The sequence below is a fragment of the Antechinus flavipes genome, chromosome 2 (genome assembly GCF_016432865.1).
Source record: "Antechinus flavipes isolate AdamAnt ecotype Samford, QLD, Australia chromosome 2, AdamAnt_v2, whole genome shotgun sequence".
Taxonomy (NCBI): domain Eukaryota; kingdom Metazoa; phylum Chordata; class Mammalia; order Dasyuromorphia; family Dasyuridae; genus Antechinus; species Antechinus flavipes.
The window spans coordinates 470,624,133-470,651,917 of record NC_067399.1 but is presented as its reverse complement, the minus strand read 5'-3'; the positions used below and the strand labels follow the sequence as shown (position 1 = coordinate 470,651,917).

The 27,785-nt window shown below is 37.3% G+C and overlaps 1 protein-coding gene and 2 pseudogenes across 1 annotated transcript in view; 1 reads left to right on the top strand and 2 right to left on the bottom strand.

The window, feature by feature from the left end:
- RALGPS1 (Ral GEF with PH domain and SH3 binding motif 1) overlaps window positions 1-27,785 on the bottom strand; it is a 702,309-nt gene that overhangs the window by 551,806 nt on the left and 122,718 nt on the right. The window lies entirely within an intron of this gene.
- LOC127552288 (stress-70 protein, mitochondrial-like) lies at window positions 9,327-26,835 on the top strand (annotated as a pseudogene).
- LOC127552717 (uncharacterized) lies at window positions 23,033-23,178 on the bottom strand (annotated as a pseudogene).

Here is a 27,785-nt window from a genome sequence, read left to right as displayed (position 1 = left end):
AAGCAAATCCAAAAAAATCAAACAATGGAAAAGAATGTGAAATACTTTCTGGGGAAGACAACAGACCTGGAAAACAGATCCAGGAGAGACAATCTGAGAATCATTGGACTCCCAGAAAAGCATGATGAAAAAAAGAGCCTGGACACTATTTTCCAGGAAATTATCAAAGAGAACTGACCAGAAGTGATAGAAACAGAGGGTAAAATAGACATTGAAAGAATTCATCGATCACCCACTGAAAGGGATCCTAAAACCAAAACACCAAGGAATATAGTGGCCAAATGCCAGAACCCTCAGACGAAGGAAAAAATATTGCAAGCGGCTAGAAAAACCCAATTCAAGTATCGAGGAGCCACAATAAGGATCACCCAGGATATGGCAGCATCCACACTAAAAGATCAAAGGGCCTGGAATATGATATTCCAAAAGGCTAAGGAATTTGATATGCAACCAAACATAACTTACCCAGCGAGAATGAGCATCTTTTTCCAGGGAAGAAGATGGACATTCAACGAAGTAAGCGAATTTCACCTATTTTTGATGAAAAAGCCAGAACTTAACAAAAAATTTTGATCTACAAATACAGAACTCAAGAGAAATCTAAAAAGGTAAAGATTAATCTTGGGAACTATATTTCGGCTATAAAGATGTATAAAGAATACATGTATACCTTGTTCTAGAAACTAGATGTGGAAAGACATTGTACCAGAAAAAGGGTAAAGTGGGGGTACTACATCTCATGAAGAGGCATAGGAAACCTGTTATATCTGGGAGAAAGAATGGAGGGGGATGAATATAGTGGGTATCTAACTGCCTTCAGAATTGGCTTTAAGAGAAAAATTTTAGACATATTCAATCTATGGTGAAACTTCTCCCACCTCATTGAAAAGTGAGAAGGGAAAAGTGAGAAGGGAAGGAATAAGCTAAGTGGAAGGGAATACAGAAACTGGGAGGGAAAGGGGTAAGATGGGGGGAGGAACTCTAAGGTGGGGGAAGGATACTAAAAAGGGAGGGCTGTGAGAAGCAAGTGGTGCTCACAAGCTTAATACTGGGAAGGGGGATAAGGGGGAAAGAAGGGAGAAAAGCATAAACCGGGGTTAACAAGATGGCAAGTAATACAGAATAGGTCATTCTAACTATAAATGTGAACAGGGTAAACTCCCCCATAAAGAGGAAGCGGTTAGCAGAATGGATTAAAAGCCAGAATCCTACAATATGTTGTTTACAGGAAACACACCTGAAGCGGGGAGATACATGCAAGTTAAAGGTAAAAGGTTGGAGCAAAATCTACTATGCTTCAGGTGAAGTCAAAAAAGCAGGGGTAGCCATCCTGATCTCAAATCAAGCTAAAGCAAAAATTGATCTAATTAAAAGAAATAAGGAAGGGCACTATATCTTGCTAAATTAGGGTAGCATGGATAATGAAGCACTATCTATATTAAACATATATGCACCAAGTGGTGTAGCATCTAAATTCTTAAAAGAGAAATTAAGAGAGCTGCAAGAAGAAATAGACAGCAAAACTATAATAGTGGGAGATCTCAATCTTGCACTCTCAGAATTAGATAAATCAAACCACAAAATAAATAAGAAAGAAGTCAAAGAGGTAAATAGAATACTAGAAAAATTAGATATGATGGATCTCTGGAGAAAATGTAATGGAGACAGAAAGGATCATTTTAATGATCTAGAAAAAATAACAAGAAAACTCATATGGAACAATAAAAAGTCGAGAATCCCAAGGGAATTAATGGAAAAGAAGTCAAGTGAAGGCAGCCTAGCTGTACCTGATCTAAAATTATATTATAAAGCAGCAGTCACTAAAACCATTTGGTATTGGCTAAGAAATAGATTAATTGATCAGTGGAATAGGTTAGGTTCACAAGACAGATTGGTCAACTGTAGCAATCTAGTGTTTGACAAACCTAAAGATCTTAACTTTTGGGATAAGAATTCATTATTTGATAACAATTGCTGGGATAACTGGAAATTAGTATGGCAGAAATTATGCATGGACCCACACTTAACACCATATACCAAGATAAGATCAAAATGGGTCCATGACCTAGGCATAAAGAATGAGATTATAAATAAATTAGAGGAACATAGGATAGTTTATCTCTCAGACTTGTGGAGGAGAAAGAAATTTGTGACCAAAGATGAACTAGAGACCATTACTGATCACAAAATAGAAAATTTTGAATACATCAAATTAAAAAGCCTCTGTACAAACAAAACTAATGGAAACAAGATTAGAAGGGAAGCAACAAACTGGGAAAACATCTTCACAGTTAAAGGTTCTGATAAAGGCCTCATTTCCAAAATATATAGAGAATTGACCCTAATTTATAAGAAATCAAGGCATTCTCCAATTGATAAATGGTCAAAGGATATGAACAGACAATTTTCAGATGATGAAATTGAAACGATTACCACTCATATGAAAGAGTATTCCAAATCATTATTGATCAGAGAAATGCAAATTAAGAACTCTGAGATACCACTACACACCTGTCAGACTGGCTAAGAGGACAGAAAAAAATAATGATGAATGTTGGAGGGGATGCGGGAAAACTGGGACACTGATGCATTGTTGGTGGAGTTGTGAATGAATCCAACCATTCTGGAGAGCAATCTGGAATTATGCCAAAAAGTTATCAAACTGTGCATACCCTTTGATCCACCATTGTTTCTATTGGGATTATATCCCAAAGAAATATTAAAGAAGGGAAAGGGACCTGTATGTGCCAAAATGTTTGTGGCAGCCCTGTTTGTAGTGGCTAGAAACTGGAAATGGAATAGATGCCCATCAATTGGAGAATGGCTGGGTAAATTGTGGTATATGAACATTATGGAATATTATTGTTCTGTAAGAAATGACCAGCAGGATAAATACAGAGAGGCTTGGCTAGACTTACATGAACTGATGCTAAGTGAAATGAGCAGAACCAGGAGATTATTATACACTTCGACAACGATAGTGTATGAGGATATATTCTGATGGAAGTGGATTTCTTTGACAAAGAGACCTAACTGAGTTTCAATTGATAAATGATGGACAGAAGCAGCTACACCCAAAGAAAGAACACTGGGAAAGGAATGTGAACTCTCTGCATTTTTGTTTTTCTTCCCAGGTTATTTTTACTTTCTGAATCCAATTCTCCCTGTGCAACAAGAGAACTGTTCGGTTCTGCAAACATATATTGTATCTAGGATATACTGCAACATATCTAACACATATAAGACTGCTTGTTATCTAGGGGAGGGGGTGGAGGAAGGGAGGGGAAAAATCGGAACAGAAACGAGTGCAAGGGATAATGTTGTAAAAAAAATTACCCTGGCATGGATTCTGTCAATATAAAGTAATTAATAAAAAAAAGAATAAAATAGAGAAACAGAAGATCAATGAACTGTGCTTGCAACTTAAAAAGCTAGAAAAAGACCAAATTAAAAATCCCCAATCAAATACTATGCTTGAAATTCTCAAATTAAAAGGCGAATTTAATAATATTGAAAGTAAAAAAAAAACTACTGAATTAATAAATAAAACTAAGATTGGTTTTTATGAAAAAAAAAACAATAAAATAAATAAACCTTTGGTAAATCTGATTAGAAAAAGGAAAGAGGAAAATCAAATTGTTAGTCTTAAAAATGAAAATGGGGAACTTTCCACCAATGAAGAAGAAATTAGAGCAATAATAAAGAGTTACTTTGCCCAACTTTATGCCAATAAATTTGATAACCTAAGTGAAATGGATAACTATGTCCAAAAATATAGGTTTCCCAGATTAACAGAGGAGGAAGTAAATTGCTTAAATAATCGAACAAGCTATTAATCAACTCCCTAAGATAAAATCCCCAGGGCCAGATTTACATGTGAATTCTACCAAACATTAAAAGAACAATTAACTCCAATGCTAAATAAACTATTTGAAAAAATAGGGAATGAAGGAGTCCTACCAAATTCCTTTTATGACACAGACATGGTACTGATACCTAAACCAGGTAGATTGAAAACAGAGAAAGAATAGACCAATCTCCCTAATGAATATTGATGTTAAAATCTTAAATAAGATATTAGCAAAAAGACTACAGAAAATCATCCCCAGGATAATAAACTATGACCAAATATGATTTATACCAGGAATGCAGGGCTGGTTCAATATTAGGAAAACTATTAGCATAATTGACTATATCAATAACCAAATTAAAAAACCATATGATCATCTCAATAGATGCAGAAAAAGCATTTGATAAAATTCAACATCCATTCCTAATAAAAACACTTGAGAGCATAGGAATAAATGGACTTTTCCTTAAAATAGTCAGGAGCATATATTTAAAACCATCAGTAAGCATCATATGCAATGGGGAAAAACTGGAATCTTTCCCAGTAAGTTCAGGAGTGAAGCAAGGTTGCCCACTATCACCATTATTATTCAAAATTGTATTAGAAACGCTAGCCTCGGCAATAAGAGTCGAGAAAGAGATTAAAGGAATTAGAGTAGGTAATAAGGAAACCAAACTATCACTCTTTGCAGATGATATGTTGGTATACTTAGAGAACCCCAGAGATTCTACTAAAAAGCTAGTAGAAATAATTCATATCTTTAGCAAAATTGCAAGATACAAAATAAATCCACTAAATCCTCAGCATTTTTATATATCTCCAACAAAATCCAACAGCAAGAGATACAAAGAGAAATTCCATTCAAAATAACTGTCGATAGCATAAAATATTTGGGAATCTATCTACCAAAGGAAAGTCAGGAATTATATGAGCAAAATTACAAAAAAGTTTCCACACAAATAAAGTCAGATTTAAATAATTGGAAAAATATTAAATGCTCTTGGATAGGCTGAGCGAATATAATAAAGATGACAATACTCCCTAAACTAATCTATTTATTTAGTGCTATACCAATCAGACTTCCAAGAAAATATTTTAATGATCTAGAAAAAATAACAACAAAATTCATATGGAAGAACAAAAGGTCAAGAATCTCAAGGGAATTAATGAAAAAAAAATCAAATGAAGGTGGCCTAGCTGTACCAGATCTAAAATTATATTATAAAGCAGCAGTTACTAAAACCATCTGGTATTGGCTAAGAAATAGACTAGTTGATCAATGGAATAGGTTAGGTTCACAAGACAAAATAGTCAACTATATCAATCTAGTGTTTGACAAACCCAAATATCCTAACTTTTGGGATAAGAATTTATTATTTGAAAAAAACTGCTGGGAAAACTGGAAATTAGTATGGCAGAAATTAGGCATGGACCCACACTTAACACCATATATCAAGATAAGTTCAAAATGGGTCCATGATTTAGGCATAACAAACGAGATCATAAATAAGAGGAACATAAGATAGTTTACCTCTCAGACTTGTGGAGGAGGAAGAAATTTGTGAACAAAGATGAATTAGAGATTATTATTGATCATCAAATAGAAAATTTTGATATCAAATTAAGAAGCCTTTGTACAAACAAAACTAATGCAAACAAGATTGAAAGATAAGCAACAAACAGGGAAAACATTTTCAGAGTTAAAGGTTCTGATAAAGGCCTCATTTCTAAAATATAGAGAGAATTGACTCTAATTTATAAGAAATCAAGCCATTTTCCAATTGATAAGTGGTCAAAGGATATGAGCAGATAATTTTCAGATGATGAAATTGAAACTATTTCCACTCATATGAAAGAGTCTTCCAAATCACTATTGATCAGAGAAATGCAAATTAAGACAACTCTGAGATACCACTACATACCTGTCAGACTGGCTAAGATGACAGGAAAAAATAATGATGAATGTTGGAGGGGATGTGGGAAAACTGGGACATTGATGCATTGTTGGTGGAGTTGTGAACGAATCCAACCATTCTGGAGATCATTCTGGAATTATGCCCCAAAAGTTATCAAACGACACATACCCTTTGATCCAGCAGTCGTACTACTGGGCTTATATCCCAAAGAGATACTAAAGAAGGGAAAGAGACTTGTATGTGCCCAAATATTTGTGGCAGCCCTGTTTGTAGTGGCTAGAAAGTGGAAAATGAATGGATGCCCATCAATTGGAGAATGGTTGGGTAAATTGTGGTATATGAGTGTTATGGAATATTATTGTTCTGTAAGAAATGACCAGTAGGATGAATACAGAGAGACTTGGAGAGACTTTCATGAACTGATGCTGAGTAAAATGAGCAGAACTAGGAGATCATTATATACTTCAACAACGATACTATATGAGGATGTATTTTCATGGAAATGGATTTTTTCGACAAAGAGAAGATCTAACTCCGTTTCAATTGATCAATGATGGACAGAAGCAGCTACACCCAAAGAAAGAACACTAGCAAATGAATGTAAAACTATTTGCATTTTTGTTTTTCTTCCCAGGTTATTTTTACCTTCTGAATCCAATTCTTCCTGTGCAACAAGAGAACTGTTGATTTTGCACACATATATTGTATCTAGGATATACTGTGACATATTAACATGTATAGGACTGCTTACCATCTGGGGGAGGGGGTGGAGGGAGGGAGGGAAAAAGTCGGAACAGACGTGAGTGCAAGGGATAATGTTGTAAAGAATGTTTTTTCAAAATAAAAAAAAATACAAAGGAAAAAAATATGATTACTTCCCTTCTAGTCTGAGTTTTGACAACTTGTGATCTGGGTCTGGGTAGTCTAAGTACAGACTTGCCTCTGATTGCAGGTCCAGCAGATTCCTGTTATCCCTAGTCCCGTCAGTTACCTGAGGAATACTGCAGGGTCAATGATGGAACTGAAGATTCTTCCAAGGTTATTTTATGAAAAGAAAACATTAACATGACTAATGATTTTAAAACAATGGAGAAATTCAATCTAGAGGCTGCCTGTACACTGACAACATTTTTTTAGAAATGACATTTTTCAAATTCCAATCTTTTTTGATTGCCTGTGTTCTCAGGTAATTTGGGGAATTAGTCATTACTAATTCTAATAGCTTCTTCACTGTCCCCCCTCAAATTGACCAGCCTCAGAGAGGGATTGCAGGTTGCATCTAAGATGCTACTCTAGGTTAAAAGTCACATAGCTATTACTTGCTTCTATTCCTATTCCTTGCAGGGTACACAGCCTCAAGCCTATAAACACTTTGAAATCCCTTTCCTGAAGCTACTGTCCCTAAATGCAGGTCTCTTACACTTAGGCAGCTAGGTGATACAGTAGAGCATTGAGCCTACAAGAAGAACAGAGTTCAGCCTAGATTGATAAGCTGATCTCTCTTGATCTTTTATGGGACTTTGTAATTTCTTAAAGGTACATGCAATCAGCATAGTCATCTGCAAGAAAAAGCATTTAGAGAACTTTTCCACTGATAAGAAATTAAACCAATGATAATATTTGTGCCTATCTATGCTGCTCCATATCAACTGATCTAGCCAATAACAACAGCAAGAGCAGTAATAGAAGGTACTCTTCCTGTTTTTACCCTCCAAGAATAATTAAAAGAAACATTCCTAGAAAACAAAGAAATAGACTATTCTCCTTCAACACCTTTTTTTTTTTTTCCTGGTCTTTACTTTCTTGAATATGTATTAAGGGCTAATGTCCCCTTCCTAACCTTTCTGATCCTACTATCACTACTTCCAGTTTCCCTGTCTGGTTGCACATGCAAAATAAAAACTCATTATGTGTGATTGAGGTAGTGAGCCTGAATTCCAAAGTGATGAATCAATCAGTTGCTTTTTACTTGGTGCCAACAGGTTCAAGAATCATGCAGATCAAAATCAGAGACTTCAACCTGGAAGAAGCCTTAGTAATGATTATTCAATCCCCTCATTTTACAAATAGGGCACCAAGAGCCACAGATTTTAAGTGATTGGTTCAGTATTAGCCAGTCAGTAAAAGTCTGAGGTAGGCTTCGAACTGTTAGTTATGGGAATTAAGTGAACTGCACTGATTCCATCTTGTAATTTAATTCTGGAACTAGTTTAGTTTCTATTCAATTATTGGTCTCATCCAATTTCTATCTTGTGAGAAAACCTCATTACACTGTTTGAACCCATCCCTGAAGGCCTGGGAAACTGCCATTTAGTGACTCTTAACTATCCTGACCAATCCTGGTTCAATCTAAAGATTAATGCAACAAGTATTCTCACAATTGTATACCTCATGCAACCCATATGTCATCTGGAAACTGATCCCATAGTGATCAGTTAGTTATTGTTTCCATGTTCCTTTGATTGTTTACAGATACTGGGAGAGAGTTGAAGACCTCTTTTTTTCTGAATTCAGAGAACTGTATCTATTCAGTTTACTCCTCCCAACTTAGAAAAGTTCTTAATCTTTCCTCCAACTAGAAATTAGATTACCTAATATTGTATTGTTTTCCTTTTAATTGACTGCTCTTATTTGACTTATTGTTTTAATGTATAAAAGTCTTCTTCCACTACATTTGAATTCCAGGCCTGTTAAGGAAATCAGGTCCCAGTTTGTTGGATGATTATCATACATTGCTTAATAAATCTATATGCTCAGATAAACCTTTGTTTCCTCAATCATTCACCCTTCACTTGCCACAAAACCCAAGTCTTCCTAATTCAAGTTCATCATTCTGTCCACTGTACCATGTTTCCATCTCTTCTACTTTTAAAAGACAGTTAACTGCTTTGACCTCCATGGTACCATGTATTCCCATTTTCCCCCACCCATAAAAGGAGAAATATTCTGCCAAAAAGAGAGAAACCCAAAATAACACTCGGAAGATACTTATAGTATCTCTGGATCATGTGCTTCTATTCAGAGGCATACTAATATTTCTGTACCATGTCCCCTTTCATATTGACCCAAAAATAGGACATTTTTTTTGGTTTCAGCTGAAACAAGGTTGGAATTTTTGGGAAAAGCAACAACAACAAAACCCAGGAAAGTTAGAGAGCATATACATTTTTATATGGAGCAGGTTTCTGATTCTAAGTAAAAGCTGGGCTTAGATGGAGTTGGCTCACCTAAAATCTGAGTCTCCTAGGTGCTTCTTGGTTACCCTTCACAACATCATTACTTGAATTAGGAAATGAAAATGCTATCTGTTTTATAGATGAGAAAAGAAGAAGAAGGAGAATGAGAAGGAAGAAGAAGAGGAGGAGGAGGAGGAAAAGGAGGAAAAGGAGGAAGACGAGGAGGAAGAGGAGGAAGAAGAGGAGGAGGAGACAATGAAGACGACAAAGACAAAGATGAAAACACCTTATAAGTGGTTTCCAGAAGAGCCACAACTGCTGTGCTGCACACCTTCCAGCTCCTTCAGTCCATTTCACTGCTGATCCCAGCTCACCCACCCACCCACCATGCTCAGCACCAGCTGCACCACTATTACTCGCCTTGCTGGAGCCACCTCCTGGGGTCCAGCTGCCAGCCTTTGCCAGAATGGCTGGAATGGTCTTAGTCATGAGGCTTTTTGAACCATTTCCAAACAAATCTATGCATCAGAGGCAATCAAGGGGACTGTTACTGGTACTGACTTGGGTACAACTAACTCCTGTGTGGCAGTAACGGAAGGGAAACAAGCAAAAGTGTTGAAGAATGCTGAAGGCACCAGAACTTGTCCCTAAGTTGTAGCCTTCATAGCAGACAATAAGTGCCTTGTTGGTGTGTCTGACAAACAACAAGCAATCATCAATCCAAACAATATCATGTGCCTCACTGGCCATCGATTTGAGGATCCTGAAATTCAGAAAGACATTAAAAATGTTCCTTTCAAAATTATCCATTCCTCTGATGGTGATACCTGTGTAGAAGTCCATGGGAAGCTATATTCCCCAAGTCAGATAGGTGCATTTGTGTTGATTAAGATGGAGAGTGCAGAAAACTACCTAGGACCTTCAACAAAAAATTACATTATCACTGTGCCTGCTTATTTCAATGATTCTCAATGACAGGCCATCAAAGATGCTGGACAACTATCTGGCCTAAATGTAGCTCGAGTGATAAATGAGCCTAGAGCTGCTGCCTTGGCTTATGGTTTAGATAAAGCTGAAGACAAAAACCAATGTAATATACAACTTAGATGGTGGAACTCTTGATATTTCTATCCTGGAAATTCAAAAGGTATGTTTAAGGGAAATCTACCAATGGGGATACTTTCCTACGCAGTAAAGACTTTGACCAGACCTTGCTCCAGCACACTGTGAAGAAATTCAAGAGAGAGACAGGACTTGATCTGATCAAAGACAATATGGCTCTTCGGTAAGTATGGGAGGCCTTTGAGAAGGCTAAGAATGAGCTGCTTCTTCTGTGCAGACTGACATCAACTTATCATATTTGACTAGGAATGCTTCTGGGATCAAGCACTTGAATATGAAGCTAACTCGAGCTCAGTTTGAGAGCACTGTCACTGATCTCTAAAGGAAGATTATTGCCCCCTTACCAGAAAACTATGCAAGATGCTGAAGTCAGCAAAAGTGATGCTGGAGAAGTCATTCTAGTTGATGGCATGATTAGAATGCCTAGGTTCAGCAGACAGTTATAAGAACTCTTTAGCTTGGCCCCTAGCAAAGCTGTCAGTCCTGATGAGGCTGTGGCTATCAGAGCTGCCATTCAAGAAAGCCTGTCAGCTGGTGATATCACAAATGTGCTACTTCTGGATGTCACTCCCCTTTCTCTGGGCATTGAGACATTAGGAAGCATCTTCACCAAATTAATCAATAGGAACACAACTATTCCAACTTAGAAGAGCCAGGTGTTTTCTGCAGCTGCTGATGGTCAGATACAAATGGAAATTAAAGTATGCCAGGTAGAGAGAGAAATGGATGCAGACAACAAGCTTCTTGAATAGTTTACTTTGCTAGGAATTCCACTAGCCCCATAAGGAGCTACAGATTGAAGTCACATTTGACATTGATGCTAATGGGACTGTACATGTTTCTGCAAAAGACGAAAGTATAGGATATGAACAACAAATTGTGATCCAGTCTTCTGGTGGGTTAAGCAAAGATGACATTGAGAATATGGTTAAGAATGCAGGGAAGTATGCTGAGGAAGACAGGAGAAAGACCATGTAGAAGCTGTCAATGAGGCAGAAGGAAGCATTCACAATACTGAAACAAAAATGGAAAAATTCAAACATCAACTTCCAGTAGATAAGTGCAATAAACTAAAAGAAGAATTTTCTAAAATGAGAAATCTCTTGGCTCACAAAGATATGAAACAGGAGAAAATATCAGGCAGTAGCATCTACTCTCCAGCAAATATTATTAAAGCTCGGACTTCCAGCCAAGATGGCGGAAAGGAGGCACACAGCTGTGTAAGCTCCGCGTTTTCTCTCACTATCCATTTCATTACAAGCCTCTGAATTAATGCTTGATTGAAAAAAACTCCACAAATAGTTACCAAGAGAAGACATCCTTGAAACTCGCCAAGAAAGGTCTGTTTTTGCTCGAGGGTGGGGATGGTTTTAGATCGGGCGTAGGCTGAGGGCAGTGGCAGCGAGAGCACGGGAGCAGAGCGGAGAGGGGGTGGGGTGTAATCTCAACCATCTCTGCGGGGGGAGTTTTGCTGCAGGATTGGATACTTTGCCCTGGCAGCAAGCCAGCAGCCCAGCAGAGAAGCTAAAAACACCGGGGGTTGAAGAATACAACCCCAAACAGCTGGAGTCTCTCAGGACCTGGCCACCCCTCCCCCACAGTATCTCAGCACACTCTAGGAGTCTCAGAGTGCAAGCGCAGCACAGTCCTGCTAGTGCCTCACTGCTGCTCCCACAGTCTGTAGAGGAAGCTCGGTAACACCACCCAGCCCCTCCCCCAAAAAAACAGACTCCATTTAGGGTTTTTTTCTTTTTTTTTCTTTGCTAGTTTGTCTTTGATTTTTTGACAAAATGAGCAAAAAATTGAAGAGGACTTTAACCCTTGACAGCTTCTATACAAATAGAGAGCAGACTCTAAACCCTGAGGAGACTAAAAACAGACAGTCCCCAGGTGAATCCCCAAAGGAGGAGATCATCTGCTTCTCAGCATAGATGAACCTCATAGAAGAAGTTAAAAAGGCTCTCACAAGAGAGCTAGAAGAAAAATGGGAAAAGGAGAGGGAGGCTTGGCAAGAGAGGCTGGAGAAGTCATCGCATTCATTTAAAGACAGAGTAGATAAAGAAATCAAATCCTTGAAAAATAGGATTAGTGAACTGGAAACAGAAAATAGCTCTCTAAAAAACAAAATTGGCGAATTGGAAAAAAATTCCATAGAACAAAAGAACTCAATTGGACAATTAGAAAAAGATTTTTAAAAAGCGAGTGAAGAAAATACTTCGTTGAAAATCAGGTTTGAACAAATGGAACTGAATGACTTAAGGAGACAAGAAGAATCAGTCAAGCAAATCCAAAAAATCAAACAATGGAAAAGAATGTGAAATACCTTCTGGGGAAAACAACAGACCTGAAAAACAGATCCAGGAGAGACAATCTGAGAATCATTGGACTCCCAGAAAAGTATGATGAAAAAAAGAGCCTGGACACTATTTTCCAGGAAATTATCAAAGAGAACTGCCCAGAAGTGATAGAAACAGAGGGTAAAATAGACATTGAAAGAATTCATCAATCACCTATTGAAAGGGATCCTAAAATCAAAACACCAAGAAATATAGTGGCCAAATGCCAGAACCCTCAGACGAAGGAAAAAATACTGCAAGCGGCCGGAAAAACCCAATTCAAGTATCGAGGAGCCACAATAAGGATCACCCAGGATCTAGCAGCATCCACATTAAAGGATCAAAGGGCCTGGAATGTGATATTCCAAAAGGCTAAGGAACTTGGTATGCAACCAAAAATAACTTACCCAGTGAGAATGAGCATCTTTTTCCAGGGAAGAAGATGGACATTCAACGAAGTAAGCGAATTTCACCTATTTTTGATGAAAAAGCCAGAACTTAACAAAAAGTTTGATCTACATATATAGAACTCAAGAGAAATCTAAAAAGGTAAAGATTAATCTTGGGAACTATATTTATACTATAAAGATGTATAAAGAATACATGTATACCTTGTACTAGAAACTAGATGTGGAAAGGACATTGTACCAGAAAAAGGGTAATGTAGGGGCACTACATCTCATGAAGAGGCAAAGGAAACCTATTATATCTGAGAGAAAGAATGGAGGGGGATAAATATAGTGGGTATCTTACTGCCTTCAGAATTGGCTTTAAGAGAAAAATTTTAGACATATTCAATCTATGGTGAAACTTCTCCCACCTCATTGAAAAGTGAGAAGGGAAAAGTGAGAAGGGAAGGAATAAGCTAAGTGGAAGGGAATACGGAAACTGGGAGGGAAAGGGGTAAGATGGGGGGAGGAACTCTAAGGTAGGGGGAAGGATACTAAAAAGGGAGGGCTATGAGAAGCAAGTGGTGCTCACAAGCTTAATACTGGGAAGGGGGATAAGGGGGAAAGAAGGGAGAAAAGCATAAACCGGGGTTAACAAGATGGCAAGTAATACAGAATTGGTCATTCTAACCATAAATGTGAACAGGGTAAACTCCCCCATAAAGAGGAAGCGGTTAGCAGAATGGATTAAAAGCCAGAATCCTACAATATGTTGTTTACAGGAAACACACCTGAAGCGGGGAGATACATGCAGGTTAAAGGTAAAAGGTTGGAGCAAAATCTACTATGCTTCAGGTGAAATAAAAAAAGCAGGGGTAGCCATCCTGATCTCAAATCAAGCTAAAGTAAAAATTGATCTAATTAAAAGAGATAAGGAAGGGCACTATATCTTGCTAAAGGGTAGCATGGATAATGAAGCAATATCAATATTAAACATATATGCACCAAGTGGTGTAGCATGTAAATTCTTAAAAGAGAAATTAAGAGAGCTGCAAGAAGAAACAGACAGCAAAACTATAATAGTGGGAGATCTCAACCTTGCACTTTCAGAATTAGATAAATCAAACCATAAAATAAATAAGAAAGAAGTCAAAGAGGTAAATAGAATACTAGAAAAATTAGATATGGTAGATCTCTGGAGAAAATATAACGGAGACAGAAAGGAGTACACTTTCTTTTCAGCAGTTCATGGAACCTATACAAAAACTGACCATATATTAGGACATAAAAACCTCAATCTCAAATGCAGTAAGGCAGAAATAGTAAATGAATCCTTTTCAGACCACGATGCAATGAAAATTACATTCAACAAAAAGCCAGGGGGAAGTAGACCAAAAAATAATTGGAAATTAAATAATCTCATACTAAAGAATGATTGGGTGAAACAGCAAATCATAGACATAATTAATAACTTCACCCAAGAAAATGATAATAATGAGACATTATACCAAAATGTATGGGATGCAGCCAAAGCAGTAATAAGGGGAAATTTCATATCTCTAGAGGCCTATTTGTATAGAATAGAGAAAGAGAAGGTCAATGAATTGGGCTTGCAACTAAAAATGCTAGAAAAGGAACAAATTAAAAACCCCCAGTCAAACACTAAACTTGAAATTCTAAAAATAAAAGGAGAGATCAAGAAAATTGAAAGTAAAAAAAAAACTATTGAATTAATTAATAAAACTAAGAGTTGTTTCTATGAAAAAATCGACAAAATAGACAACCCCTTAGTAAATCTGATGAAAAAAAGGAAAGAGGAAAATCAAATTGTTAGTCTTAAAAATGAAAAGGGAGAACTTGCCACTAACAAAGAGGAAATTAGAGCAATAATTAGGAGTTACTTTGCCCAATTTTATGCCAATAAATTCGACAACTTAAATGAAATAGAAGAATACCTCCAAAAATATAGCTTGCCCAAACTAACAGAAGAAGAAGTAAATATCCTAAACAGTCCCATCTCAGAAAAAGAAATAGAGCAAACTATCAATCAACTCCCTAAGAAAAAAATCCCCAGGACCAGATGGATTTACATGTGAATTCTATCAAACATTTAAAGAATAATTAACTCCAATGCTAAATAAACTATTTGAAAAAATAGGGATTGAAGGAGTCCTACCAAACTCCTTTTATGACACAGACATGGTACTGATACCTAAACCAGGTAGGCTGAAAACAGAGAAAGAAAATTATAGACCAATCTTCCTAATGAATATTGATGCTAAAATCTTAAATAAAATATTAGCAAAAAGATTACAGAAAATCATCCCCAGGATAATACATTATGACGAAGTAGGATTTATACCAGGAATGCAGGGCTGGTTCAATATTAGGAAAACTATTAGCATAATTGACTATATCAATAACCAAACAAACAAAAACCATATGATCATCTCAATAGATGCAGAAAAAGCATTTGATAAAATCCAACATCCATTCCTAATAAAAAAAACACTTGAGAGCATAGGAATAAATGGACTTTTCCTTAAAATAGTCAGGAGCATATATTTAAAACCATCAGTAAGCATCATATGCAATGGGGAAAAACTGGAACCTTCCCCAGTAAGATCTGGAGTGAAGCAAGGTTGCCCACTATCACCATTATTATTCAATATCATATTAGAAACACTAGCCTCTGCAATAAAAATTGAGAAAAATATTAAAGGAATTAGAGTAGGCAATGAGGAAACCAAACTATCACTCTTTGCAGATGATATGATGGTATACCTAGAGAACCCCAGAGATTCTACTAAAGAGCTATTAGAAATAATTCATAATTTTAGCAAAGTAGCTGAATACAAAATAAATCCCCATAAATCCTCAGCATTTTTATACATCATCAACAAAATCCAACAGCAAGAGATACAAAGAGAAATTCCATTCAGAATAACTGTTGATAGCATAAAATATTTGGGAATCTATCTACCAAAGGAAAGTCAGGAATTATATGAACAAAATTACAAAAAAGTTTCCACACAAATAAAGTCAGATTTAAATAATTGGAAAAAATATTAAGTGCTCTTGGATAGGCCGAGCGAATATAATAAAGATGACAATACTCCCTAAACTAATCTATTTATTTAGTGCTATACCAATCAGACTTCCAAGAAAATATTTTAATGATCTAGAAAAAATAACAACAAAATTCATATGGAACAATAAAAAGTTGAAAATCTCAAGGGAATTAATTAAAAAAAAAATCAAATGAAGGCGGCCTAGCTGTACCTGATCTAAAATTATATTATAAAGCAGCAGTCACCAAAACCATTTGGTATTGGCTAAGAAATAGATTAGTTGATCAGTGGAAAAGGTTAGGTTCACAAGACAGAATAGTCAACTATAGCAATCTAGTGTTTGACAAACCCAAAGCCCCTAACTTCTGGGAAAAGAATTCATTATTTGATAAAAACTGCTGGGATAACTGGAAATTAGTATGGCAGAAATTATGCATGGACCCACACTTAACACCATATACCAAGATAAGATCAAAATGGGTCCATGACCTAGGCATAAAGAACGAGATTATAAATAAATTAGAGGAACATAGAATAGTTTATCTCTCAGACTTGTGGAGGAGAAAGAAATTTGTGACCAAAGATGAACTAGAGACCATTACTGATCACAAAATAGAAAATGTTGATTATATCAAATTAAAAGGCCTTTGTACAAATAAAACTAAGGAAAATAAGAGTAGAAGGGAAGCAACAAACTGGGAAAACATCTTCACAGTTAAAGGTTCTGATAAAGGCCTCATTTCCAAAATATATAGAGAACTGACCCTAATTTATAAGAAATTAAGCCATTCTCCAATTGATAAATGGTCAAAGGATATGAACAGACAATTTTCAGAGGATGAAATTGAAACTATTACCACTCATATGAAAGAGTGTTCCAAATCATTATTGATCAGAGAAATGCAAATTAAGACAACTCTGAGATACCACTACACACCTGTCAGACTGGCTAAGATGACAGGAAAAAATAATGCTGAATGTTGGAGGGGATGCGGGAAAACTGGGACACTGATGCATTGTTGGTGGAGTTGTGAACGAATCCAACCATTCTGGAGAGCAATCTGGAATTATGCCCAAAAAGTTATCAAACTGTGCATACCCTTTGATCCAGCAGTGTTTCTATTGGGCTTATATCCCAAAGAAATACTAAAGAAGGGAAAGGGACCCGTATGTGCCAAAATGTTTGTGGCAGCCCTGTTTGTAGTGGCTAGAAACTGGAAATTGAATGGATGCCCATCAATTGGAGAATGGCTGGATAAATTGTGGTATATGAATGTTATGGAATATTATTGTTCTGTAAGAAATGACCAGCAGGATGAATACAGAGAGGGTTGGCGAGACTTACATGAACTGATGCTAAGTGAAATGAGCAGAACCAGGAGATCATTATACACTTCGACAACGATATTGTACGAGGATGTCTTCTGATGGAAGTGGACTTCTTTGACAAAGAGACCTAACTGAGTTTCAATTGATAAATGATGGACAGAAGCAGCTACACCCAAAGAAAGAACACTCGAAAACGAATGTGAACTATCTGCATCTTTGTTTTTCTTCCCGGGTTATTTTTACCTTCTAAATCCAATTCTCCCTATGCAACAAGAGAACTGTTCGGTTCTGCAAACATATATTGTATCTAGGATATACTACAACATATCCAACATATATAGGACTGCTTGCCATCTAGGGGAGGGGGTGGAGGGAGGGAGGGGAAAAATCGGAACAGAAACAAGTGCAAGGGATAATGTTGTAAAAAAATTTCCCTGGCATGGATTCTGTCAATATAAAGTTATTATTAAATAAAATAAAATATTAAAATATATATATATATATATATATATATATATATATATTATTAAAGCTCTTTGAAATGGCATACAAAAAGATGGCATCTGAAAGAAAAGGATCTGGAATTTCTACTTCTGGGGAACAGAAGAAAGAGCAGAAGAAAGGAAAGCAGTACTGTTATAAATTGATCTTGACTGGAGCAGAAATTGGGAAAACATTTGTGAAGCGTGAGAACAAAGGAGATACAGGGATCTTCCTGAGCAGAAATGGACAAAATTTCAATCTTACTGTGTGTATAGAGAAATATATAATTTCCTTAATGTATAAGTTTAGTGAGTGTATTAACTAATTATCATTTGACAGATAATTCAGATATAATTCTAAACGTTAAAAAAGAAAAGATAATGCCCTACAAGCATTAAAACTGGAGAAATGCGTGTTACTGGATAAGTGGATCAAATGCTAGAGAGGTAATGGAAGTCTACTGGAGAGGCTAGAGATGAGAATAAGACAACCTCTCTTAATAAGAACTGTCCCAGTTCTGCCATTTAACATGTCCTTAAATGGATCACTATATATGCCTTTGGATCAAAGTTGCATCAAATGGTAAATGAAGTTGATAATATCTTTCCTATGAAGATATATGAATATCCAATGAGATAAGAGAAATGAAGAGACAATAGACCTTAAAAGAATGGTAAAACATCAACAGATGAATACAGAAGAAGCAGGAGGTATGAGAGAGTCCATGCCAGAAATTGCAGGTAACAAAAAGCAAAGGAAAAGAGAAAAGAGAAATTAGGAAGTGAACAAGCAATGGAGAATAATTCAGTTTGGCAGGAAGATAGAGTTCATCCAGGGGAATAGTATGATATAAGGCTGGACAGGTATTTGGGAGCCAAGAAGAACTTGGAATACCAGGGTCAAGAGTTTATATTTTGTAACTACTGGGAATCACTGGATGTTTTTAAATAAGGGAATGATATCATCAGAACAGCATGTTGGGGAAACTGGTGAAGCATTCAGGGAAGATTAAAGAAGGGATATATAGAGTGGGGGAAGGAGGAAGGAAAAAGCCAATTTAAAAAAAATCTTTAAATATTTTAGCAGCCAAGAGATGAGGGGCTGAACTAGCTAAGCGGCAAAGGGAGGGACTTTAGCTTTTACCTATGACTAAAATAAATAACTGGCTGAATTTTTCTTAATTTTGTAAGAAATCATTAAAATATAATAACTTTGCCATCTCTCATTAATGATTTTTAGTCCTTTTGTATTTCACATGTTCGGATGACAACAATAAGGAGGAAGGACTGGTTTGTAGTTTGTTTTTTAAACACTAAGTTATTCTTAAGGGGAAAAATTATAAACAGTGGGGCTTTCAATTGGCTGAAATAAAAATCATAGAACATTAGAAGGGATTTGGGGTAATTATTTATTATAACTCCCTCATTTTACACATGGGGAAATTGAGGCCTAGCGAGGAGAAGAAATTTCTTCTCAGATCACACAGCAATTTAATAACAAAGCCAAAATTGGAACTCAGATTTCCTTACTTCAAATCAGGTTCTTTCCCATTCACCACACTATGTCCAGATTCATGTTTTTGGTCCACTAAATACCACACCTGGAACCATGGAGATATGTATCAGATAACTAAATATACTGCAAGTTGCAGAGATGCCCAGAATAAATTGAGAGCCTACATTCTTAGATGATGAAGAAAGAGTGTGCCTTCCTGAGGCAAACTAATGCCTAGTTAAACCTTCAGGGCTGGTCCAAACTTGGACTAATAAGAGCTCTGTTAAAGGAGTCACCTACCTACTATATTTTACATATGTTTATAATAGCATACACTATATATACACCAACACAGATTAATCCCAACATCAGAAACTATATTCTGGGGCCTCTTAAATAGTCCCATATACTGAGTCTGCACAAGTCATCTCGGGTTCCTAATATATTCTCCCTCCAGGGCATATTCTCTAGTTGAACAGTGGTACAAATCTACCATAGCAGTGTCATGTGCTCAGCAGTCTACCTACTCAGCTAAATGAAGAAGTTGCAAGAAGCCAAAAATTCCCGGCGTTATCCTGCCAAAGAAAGGCCTGCAGGCTAAGAGTTTCTTTTCCTGAGAGCAGGGAGTTTGAATATCAACCAATTACCATTCCTCTGTCATATCTCTCCATCACTCTCCCCTAACCCCCTCCCCATACCTGGTATACCAAATGTCACTCAAGCTACATTACAATCAGTTACCCCTTAAGAATTTTAATTTTCCATAGCTAGTAAGCCCAGAAAACTGAGGCTAGGGACAAAAAGGGTGGAAAAGACCAGAGACTTTTAGGCTTGAGTCTCAGCTCTGACACCAATGAACACCAATGTGATCCTGGCCTATGATCTTTCCCCTCTCTCAGGTTTCATTTTCCTTCTCTATAAAACAGGGATAATAACAATTATATTAGTTAGATGTTGTGAGGAAAGTCTTTTGTATCTCTTAATGAAGTATAGAAATGTGGATTTTTTATTACTTTTGCTATTGTTAAAAAATTTTAAACAAAGCAGGTATATAGCTAGGAAGATTTTTTTTTAATGTCACAGAAAGTAACATTTTCTTTGCAAATTAATTCCTGCAGGCAAATTTTTCTCTGCTTCTCCCAGGGCCAAACACATAGACTCCTGGGAGAATCAGAGATAAACATGGTCTGTGAAGCATCTCCAGAACTGATCTCTGCTCTCTGGAATGCTTGCTCTGTCAGCAGAGTTACACAGCCTCTATATAAAAGGTCAAAGGGGCAGAGGACTTGACAATATCAGAACCAGAAGGGACTTTAAAATATAGTGCTAAAGCCAGAACTATTAAGAGATCATTTAGTGCAGGGTTTCTTAAAGTTTTTCCATGCACAATATTTTTTCACTCAAGAAATTTTTATGTAATTCCAGGTATATAGATATGTAAAATAGATCATTTTACCTATCAATAGCAAACATTTACTGATAATAAATCATAATTCTGTGAGCCCTTCACATTTAATTATGCAAACTCATGTGGAGTCGCAATACACAGTTTAAGAAACTCTGGTATAGATCAATCTCATGACTTTATAAAAGGAGAAACTGAGGCCCAGGGAACAAAATTACTTTGTGTGATTCCCTTAATTCCAAAGTGTGGGATTTCCATAGAACAAGGTGATTCTCTGGGTTCAGGGTCTTAAAACAACAGAGATTGGCTACAGAAATTCAAAAATGATGACTTTTATGGAAATGTTCTGCACAACTTTCACATGGGCCTTTTCAATGAGGGGAGGAGATGTAGGGAGGAAAGGGAGAGTCTGGAACTCAAAAATTTAAAAATAAATGTTAAAAAAATTTTTGATTTACATGTAACTGAGAAAAATTAAAATATTAAAATATTAAAAGAAAATAATAAAAATATTTCATTAAAGAAAAACTCAACCCTAAAAACTATTATGAATACCAAATACTGCACACATATTCTCTTAAGATTACCTGAAAATGGACTGATTCATTCAATTAATTCATTCATTCAATTATTCATTTCAATTATTTATTTATTCCAAATCAATAAAAATGGATTTTTCAGAAACTCATAAGTGAGAACAGTACTGAATCCAACACATTCTATGATTGAGACAGGATTGGAGCCTTTTACTTTTAAACCAAATTTCTGAAAGAAGATTTAAAAAGATGAATCCAAGACAGTGATAACAAAGCAAAAGAATGCTAGATTTGGAGATGGAAGACTTCAGTTGTGCTACTTTCTAGCCATATAACCTTTGTTTGGGTCAGTCTCTTCTTTGCTCTTATCTATAAAAATAAAGAGGCTGAACAAGATAATCTCTTGAACCTAACAGGAACTAAAATACTGCACCACCTAGCTACCATAAATGACCTGCTTGAATTAATGGCAGAGACAAGTTTCAAACCTCAGACAGTTGATTCTAGGTAGCATGATTTTCCACAGTGTCATCTTACAGTTCTTAGCTTAGTCAGGATGGAGAAGATTGTTGCCTCTCCAACACCAGCATCAGTTTCAGCATTTTCTCTCTAAACTTCTGGGGCCAGCCCTGTCTGAAAGATAGGTTGTCTGTGTGGTGGGAGTCTAAGGTGTAGTCCAGAACAAAGTTTCCAGGGACAGATCAGCTCTCCTGATGTGGGAGCCTGAGGCCTATTGTACTGAGAACAGGTCATCTGCACCGTAAGCATTACCTACATAAAAAATGACAAAGTCAAAATTTCCATTCTTTTAACTCGGCAGTCTAAGTTAAACACCCAAAACGTTTAAACAAAGGCCAACTGTGCTTGGGTCAGAGCTATAATGAAGGATTAAAATAGAAATTCCTCCGAAGCTTTTGGGAAACTCTTGGGTTTTTGCCAAACATTTTTTAAATTAAATCTCTTTCTCTAAACATAGATCTTCCCCTTGCCTGCATATCCTGCAGAGCCTGGAAGGGATCAAGGACAGATGGGGCAGCCATTCAAAAGGAATACTTCCTGTCCTTACAGGGATTCCCCCCCCCATTGCCCCACCCCATCCCGATATCATTAATTGGTTCTATGCAGGCATGGCATTAGGCAACCTCATGTTACTGGGGGCAGCAAATGCCACAGAAACACTGATCAATTAAGACATTTCTTTCTGGGCCAGGGGATAGTACCAGGGCTGATGTAAGCTGAATGGGGTGGAGTCAGCTGGAGTGAGAGATGAATGCCAGGGAGAGCTGAGCTGGTTTCAGTCACATGGCCCAAATGATGTTCTTGTGGAGTGTTTGTGTTTTGTTTTCAGTCTTAAGGGAAAGTTGGGTAATGATCTGAATACAATGTAATTGTGAAACGAGCAGGCTGGGAAATGGCATCTGAAGTAAACATATTGAAACAGATTCTTAGAGCTCAGGCCCCTTGGGTCATACCATTCAGTTCCTACCAAGCAAGAATCCCTTTTGCAATATCCTTGGTAAATAGTAGGGTAGCCTCTATTTGAAGGCCTTCAGTAATGGGGACCACACCACTACCCAAAGAAACCCATCCTACTTGGGCAGCTGTTAATGTAAGGGATTTTTCCCTCTATACCTCCTCTCTAAAATATTCCTCCATTGCTCCCTACTCTGACCTTCAAGGCCAATTAAAATGAACCTAGTCCTTCCATGTGAAAGTTCTTCAGGTACTTTAAGCCAACACTCATGGCTCTCATCTTCTCTCTTCCAGGATGAGCATACCAGATCCTTCAAAAGAGCCTCATTTATAGTTTTTTAGTCTTTTTCTATATTCTGGTCCACCCTCCACAGGACATACTCTAGTTTGCCATAGGCCTTCCTGAAACGTGGCTTTCAGAATGGTGGCCTGCACTCTGGACTTATTAATGAGAGCATTCTTACTTTGCCATCAGTGAGGGAAATCTGAAAGAGCAGTGCGGACTTTCATTCTGCATGCAGCAGAGCGCAATAAAAGACCGAATGTCTCATAAAAACAGCAGTTACACTTGATCTTAGCCAAAAGGCCGAGAAGCAATTACAAACAGCAATTAAAAAAAAAAGTCAACCATTCCCTCCCCCTGAATACTCTCTTGGCCTTAACAATACCCATTCTCTCTTGGTTCTTCTCCCAATGGCCAAAGCAGTCCTACTTTATATCCTTTAATCTCTTCATCTAATAGATCACTGTGATTCATGCAAAATGATTTGTGGATCTGGGGAGCCAGTAAAGAAAATTCTTGCCACCTAAGGAATAGCACTACCACATAGTTCAACACCAGGAACAAATACAGTCTTATCAATAGGGCAATCCAATGGTGGAAGATTTTTCTTCCCCTTGTAATGGCTCCTTCACGTGATGCCTTATTACTCTTTCCTACCGTGTTTCCCTGATAATAAGACCTATCCCGAAAATAAGCCCTTCCCTTACTGTGTAAGATTCCTCTAAAATAAGCCCTCCCCCGAAAATAAGCCCTATTGAGATTGCTACTGTAGTAAAGGTGATCCCCTGCGCTACACGCTACATTATGGTACCCTCTGTCTGCACCATCCCTTCCCCCTCCCCCTCCCCACCCCGGTGAAACGCACGCATCCAAACAGAGCTGCAGCAGTGAGCACGTCATCCTGTTCTTCCCCAGTGATTTGCTTGCTGGCGCCATTGAGAGCAGTGCCATGGAGGAGAGCTGAGGCAGGACAACATAAAAACCCGGTATGTAAGCGGGAGTGACGGGGCATGATGGAGGATAAAAGGGGCATGATGGAGGATAAAAGAAGAACTCAGCCAGCACTCACCACGCTAAAGAAACTTCCTTGCAGAGAGAAGAATAGATCAAGTAATGATTCCTGCAGGAATGACTGCCTATCTCCAGACCCTTGATATTGCAATAAACAAGCCATTCAAGGACCATTTGCACATGGAAGTCAATGACTACATTGAAAATAGAATGGAAAGAAATCAGCGTGGAAACTTTGTGAAGCCCTGTCTGCAAGAAGTCGTGACTTGGGTGAAGAAGTCATGGGATAAAATTACTGACAGCTGTGTCACCAAGGCACTACGAGCAGGTTACCTGGACAAGACATGTTCATTTAAAGAGAGCAATATTGCTGGACATGACAGATTGGGTCCACTTCTTCTGAAGGAAATAGAGGCGCAAGACATCCAGGATGGAATTCAGGGTATGGACACTTATGATGATGTTGTTGAAGAAGATGACATGATCATTATTGAATAAAGGTACTTTTTTTGGTTCACATTTACCTGTTTATTAAAATTGCTGTCAATGTTCATTAAAATAAGCCCTCCCCTGAAAATAAGCCCTCTGGTGTTTTTTGTTTTGTTTTGTTTTGGTACAAAAAAAAATAATAAGACAGTGTCTTATTATCGGGGAAACACGGTATATACAGATCTACTTATATCTTCTCTATTCAAAAATCTCTGAATAAAAGTCAAACCCTGTTGCCTGCTATTCAAAATCTTCACCCTACCTACCCTTTCATCTTTTTCTTTTTCCTTTTTGTCTTCCTCTATGGAGACTCTACTTCTCAGATAAATGAACTACTTACCATTCTCTATACACATTCTTTTCTCTATGTTTAGAATGATCTTCTTCTCCTTCTACATCTATCTTTTAATGTACAGCTCAAAAAACATCTCTTACATGAAGCTTTCCTTGATGATCCTGGTCTGTAATAACCTTTTCACATAGGCACAAGAGCTATATAATGACATGTATGCTCTCTAGAGTTTTATGAGGAATCAGTTTTTAAAATAAATAAGCTCCATAAAGGATTAGACTTTATCTTAACTACTCTTTATATTTCCCTCATTCCTAGCAAGGGTTATTATATTCAGCAAATGCTTAATGAATGCTTGGTGAATCTGAATCAACAATATTTAATGCTTATCTACTGTGCATACACCACTCAGTTTTCAATTCACCAAACATTCTTTAAGCACCTACTATATATAAAGAATATAAAAGTAACTTGTTAGTTCATCTACTCTTTGACCACTGGCTTCTATATCTCTTTTCTCCCTAAGAATGCCAGGAACCAGAGGTATCTGAAGTTATGTTCTCTTTGTAGAGGCTTGAGGAGTTTGGCTAAAGAGGCAGCGGAGGTCAGTATGTTGCTGAGTACTGTGTACTCATGGATCCCTTGCCAGGAAGAGAGCAGACACTGATGTCTGACTTTAAGCCCTGTTGTAAGAACAGTTTTCTCTTGAAGTGACTCAACAAACTCAACATTAATGATACAAACAGTTCTGACATTTTAAACTCAACTCTGAAACGTGAAAGATTTAGTTCCAAACCCTGGGAATCCTACGTAATTGTGAATTTATTTGATGGTTAATGTTCCTGGGAAAGAGAAAGGCATGATACCAAATTGGACGAATCTTGCTCCCTTCCTAGCATTACCCTCCCACCCAAAGACTTCGCTATTAAGTTTCCTCTGAACTTCATTAGACTGAAGTCATCACACAGCTCTCAAACAGCCATGAAATATTCAAGCAGCAGAGAGGCATTGGAAAAACACATGGTCTGGAATCAAAAGCATTGGGTTCAGATCCTAAAAACCACTAGTTTCTAGAGCTGAGTTAATACTCTTCAATTCTCTCAGCCTCAATTTCCTCTTTCATAAAATGGGGATAATAATGCTAATGACAATGATTTCACAGATCTGCTGTGAGGAAATCACTTTGGAGATTTTAAATCATGACAGAGACAGGAATTAATGTTATCATTCTCCATGACTTCTCTTATCATCTGTCTATCCTCTGCTCTATGCTCTATATTTCCAAATATCTCCATCACATTATAGCTTTTCATTTTCACCTGCCTCACCTACTGCAATCACCTTCTTTTTTTTTTTTAAATAACTTTTTATTGATAGAACTCATGTCAGGGTAATTTTTTACAACATTATCCCTTGCATTCACTTCCGTTCCGATTTTTCCCCTCCCTCCCTCCACCCTCTCCCCCAGATGGCAAGCAGTCCTTTACATGTTGAATAGGTTACAGCATATCCTAGATACAATATATGTGTGCAGAACCAAAGAGTTCTCTTGTTGCACAGGGAGAATTGAATTCAGAAGGTATAAATAATCCAGGAAGAAAAACAAAAATGCAAGCAGTTTATATTCATCTCCCAGTGTTCTTTCTTTGGGTGTAGCTGCTTCTGCCCATCTTTGATCAATTGAAACTGAATTAGCTCTCTTTATCGAAGAGATCCACTACCATCAGAATACATCCTCAAACAGTATCATGCGATCACCTTCTAACAGACTTTCTCAACCTTTGCTCCTTGCTCCCCTCTAGTTCATCCTTTATATGAAGTGAGACCCTCCTATGCTACTAGTGACCAAGGCTCCTCGGAGCCCATACCATCAGGAATTCTGCACAACAACGTGGAAATTAAACACAGCTGTGAGCAATTATACTGCCTCTGTATCTGTGTTAACCCGCCAAGTCCCATTAAAATTAGTCACTTGTTTTAATCACCAGAGAATAGGGCAGCTACAGTGTGGTGTTTGCATACTTGCATTTTCCTTACTCTTCGCCAACCCTGAACTCATCGTCTGCAAGGCTTCCTCCAAGTCTTGTGTTTTTGCTCTTATAGTTCTTGAAATGGGGCAGGCCCCCGGCATGTCAAAACGAGCTGCCGTCATGTCAGACCACATTTCCATTCTCAGGTAGTGATGAGCATCATAAATTTTCATCTTTAAAGGATGGTGCTGACCAGCTGAACCCTAGCTGCTGGCAGGAACGTGGCTGAGCAGAAAAACAGACCACTTCAGTAATTCTCACTCCATCAAAATCACATCCTAGGAACCTTGCTTTAAATATAGTCTATTAATGGTCCTCAGTCATGCTTCCTGCCTAGGGTCATGGCCCTCCTAAGCTAAGTGGAACACATCCTCCCTAATGTGCTTATAGGAAATAACTGATAAAGCCTACCTTGGTGGTAGAGAAAGGAGGTAGAGAAGACATGTGCAGAAAGGGAACCAAGTAATAGTCCTAGCAGGAATTGGGGCTTAAGAAGTGTCAATTTAGGACTAGTTGAATGATGGTGTCAGAGTGGAATTGGGGAAATTGTGAAGGGGAATCAGGTGTTGTTCTTTTGAGAGAGAAGATGAAGAAACATAAAACATATGTTTATGCTTTATTAAACATAAACAAAAAATAAAATTATAATTATTATTAAACATAAAAGTAGAAAATATTAAAGCTGGAAGGGACCTCACTGGTTATGATTTATTGGTCATTAGGGCTTGAAGGGACTTTATAGTTAATGCTAAAGATAGTAGTTGTTTTGGGGGGTATGAAGAAGTAAAGAAGGGGGAAAGAAACTAGATTTGGACTCAAAGATCATTTTTTTTATATGTAACTTTTTGGGGACTCTGGAAGAGAATAAGGAGAGAAAAGGAGAGAGGGGAAATTTCCATTCTATGGCAACAATCAGTGTTTGCCTCAATTGCAATTCCTCTCTTCAAAGCCATGAGAGATGACTTCCAAATAGGCAAATTGGGAGGTGTGTGACTCTGTAATCATGGTTGCTTACTCCAGCAGCAGGAGGGATGAAACAAACTTGGTTCCTACTCTATCCCTGCTTTATTTCCATTTGATTGCATGTTTTTATTCTATTA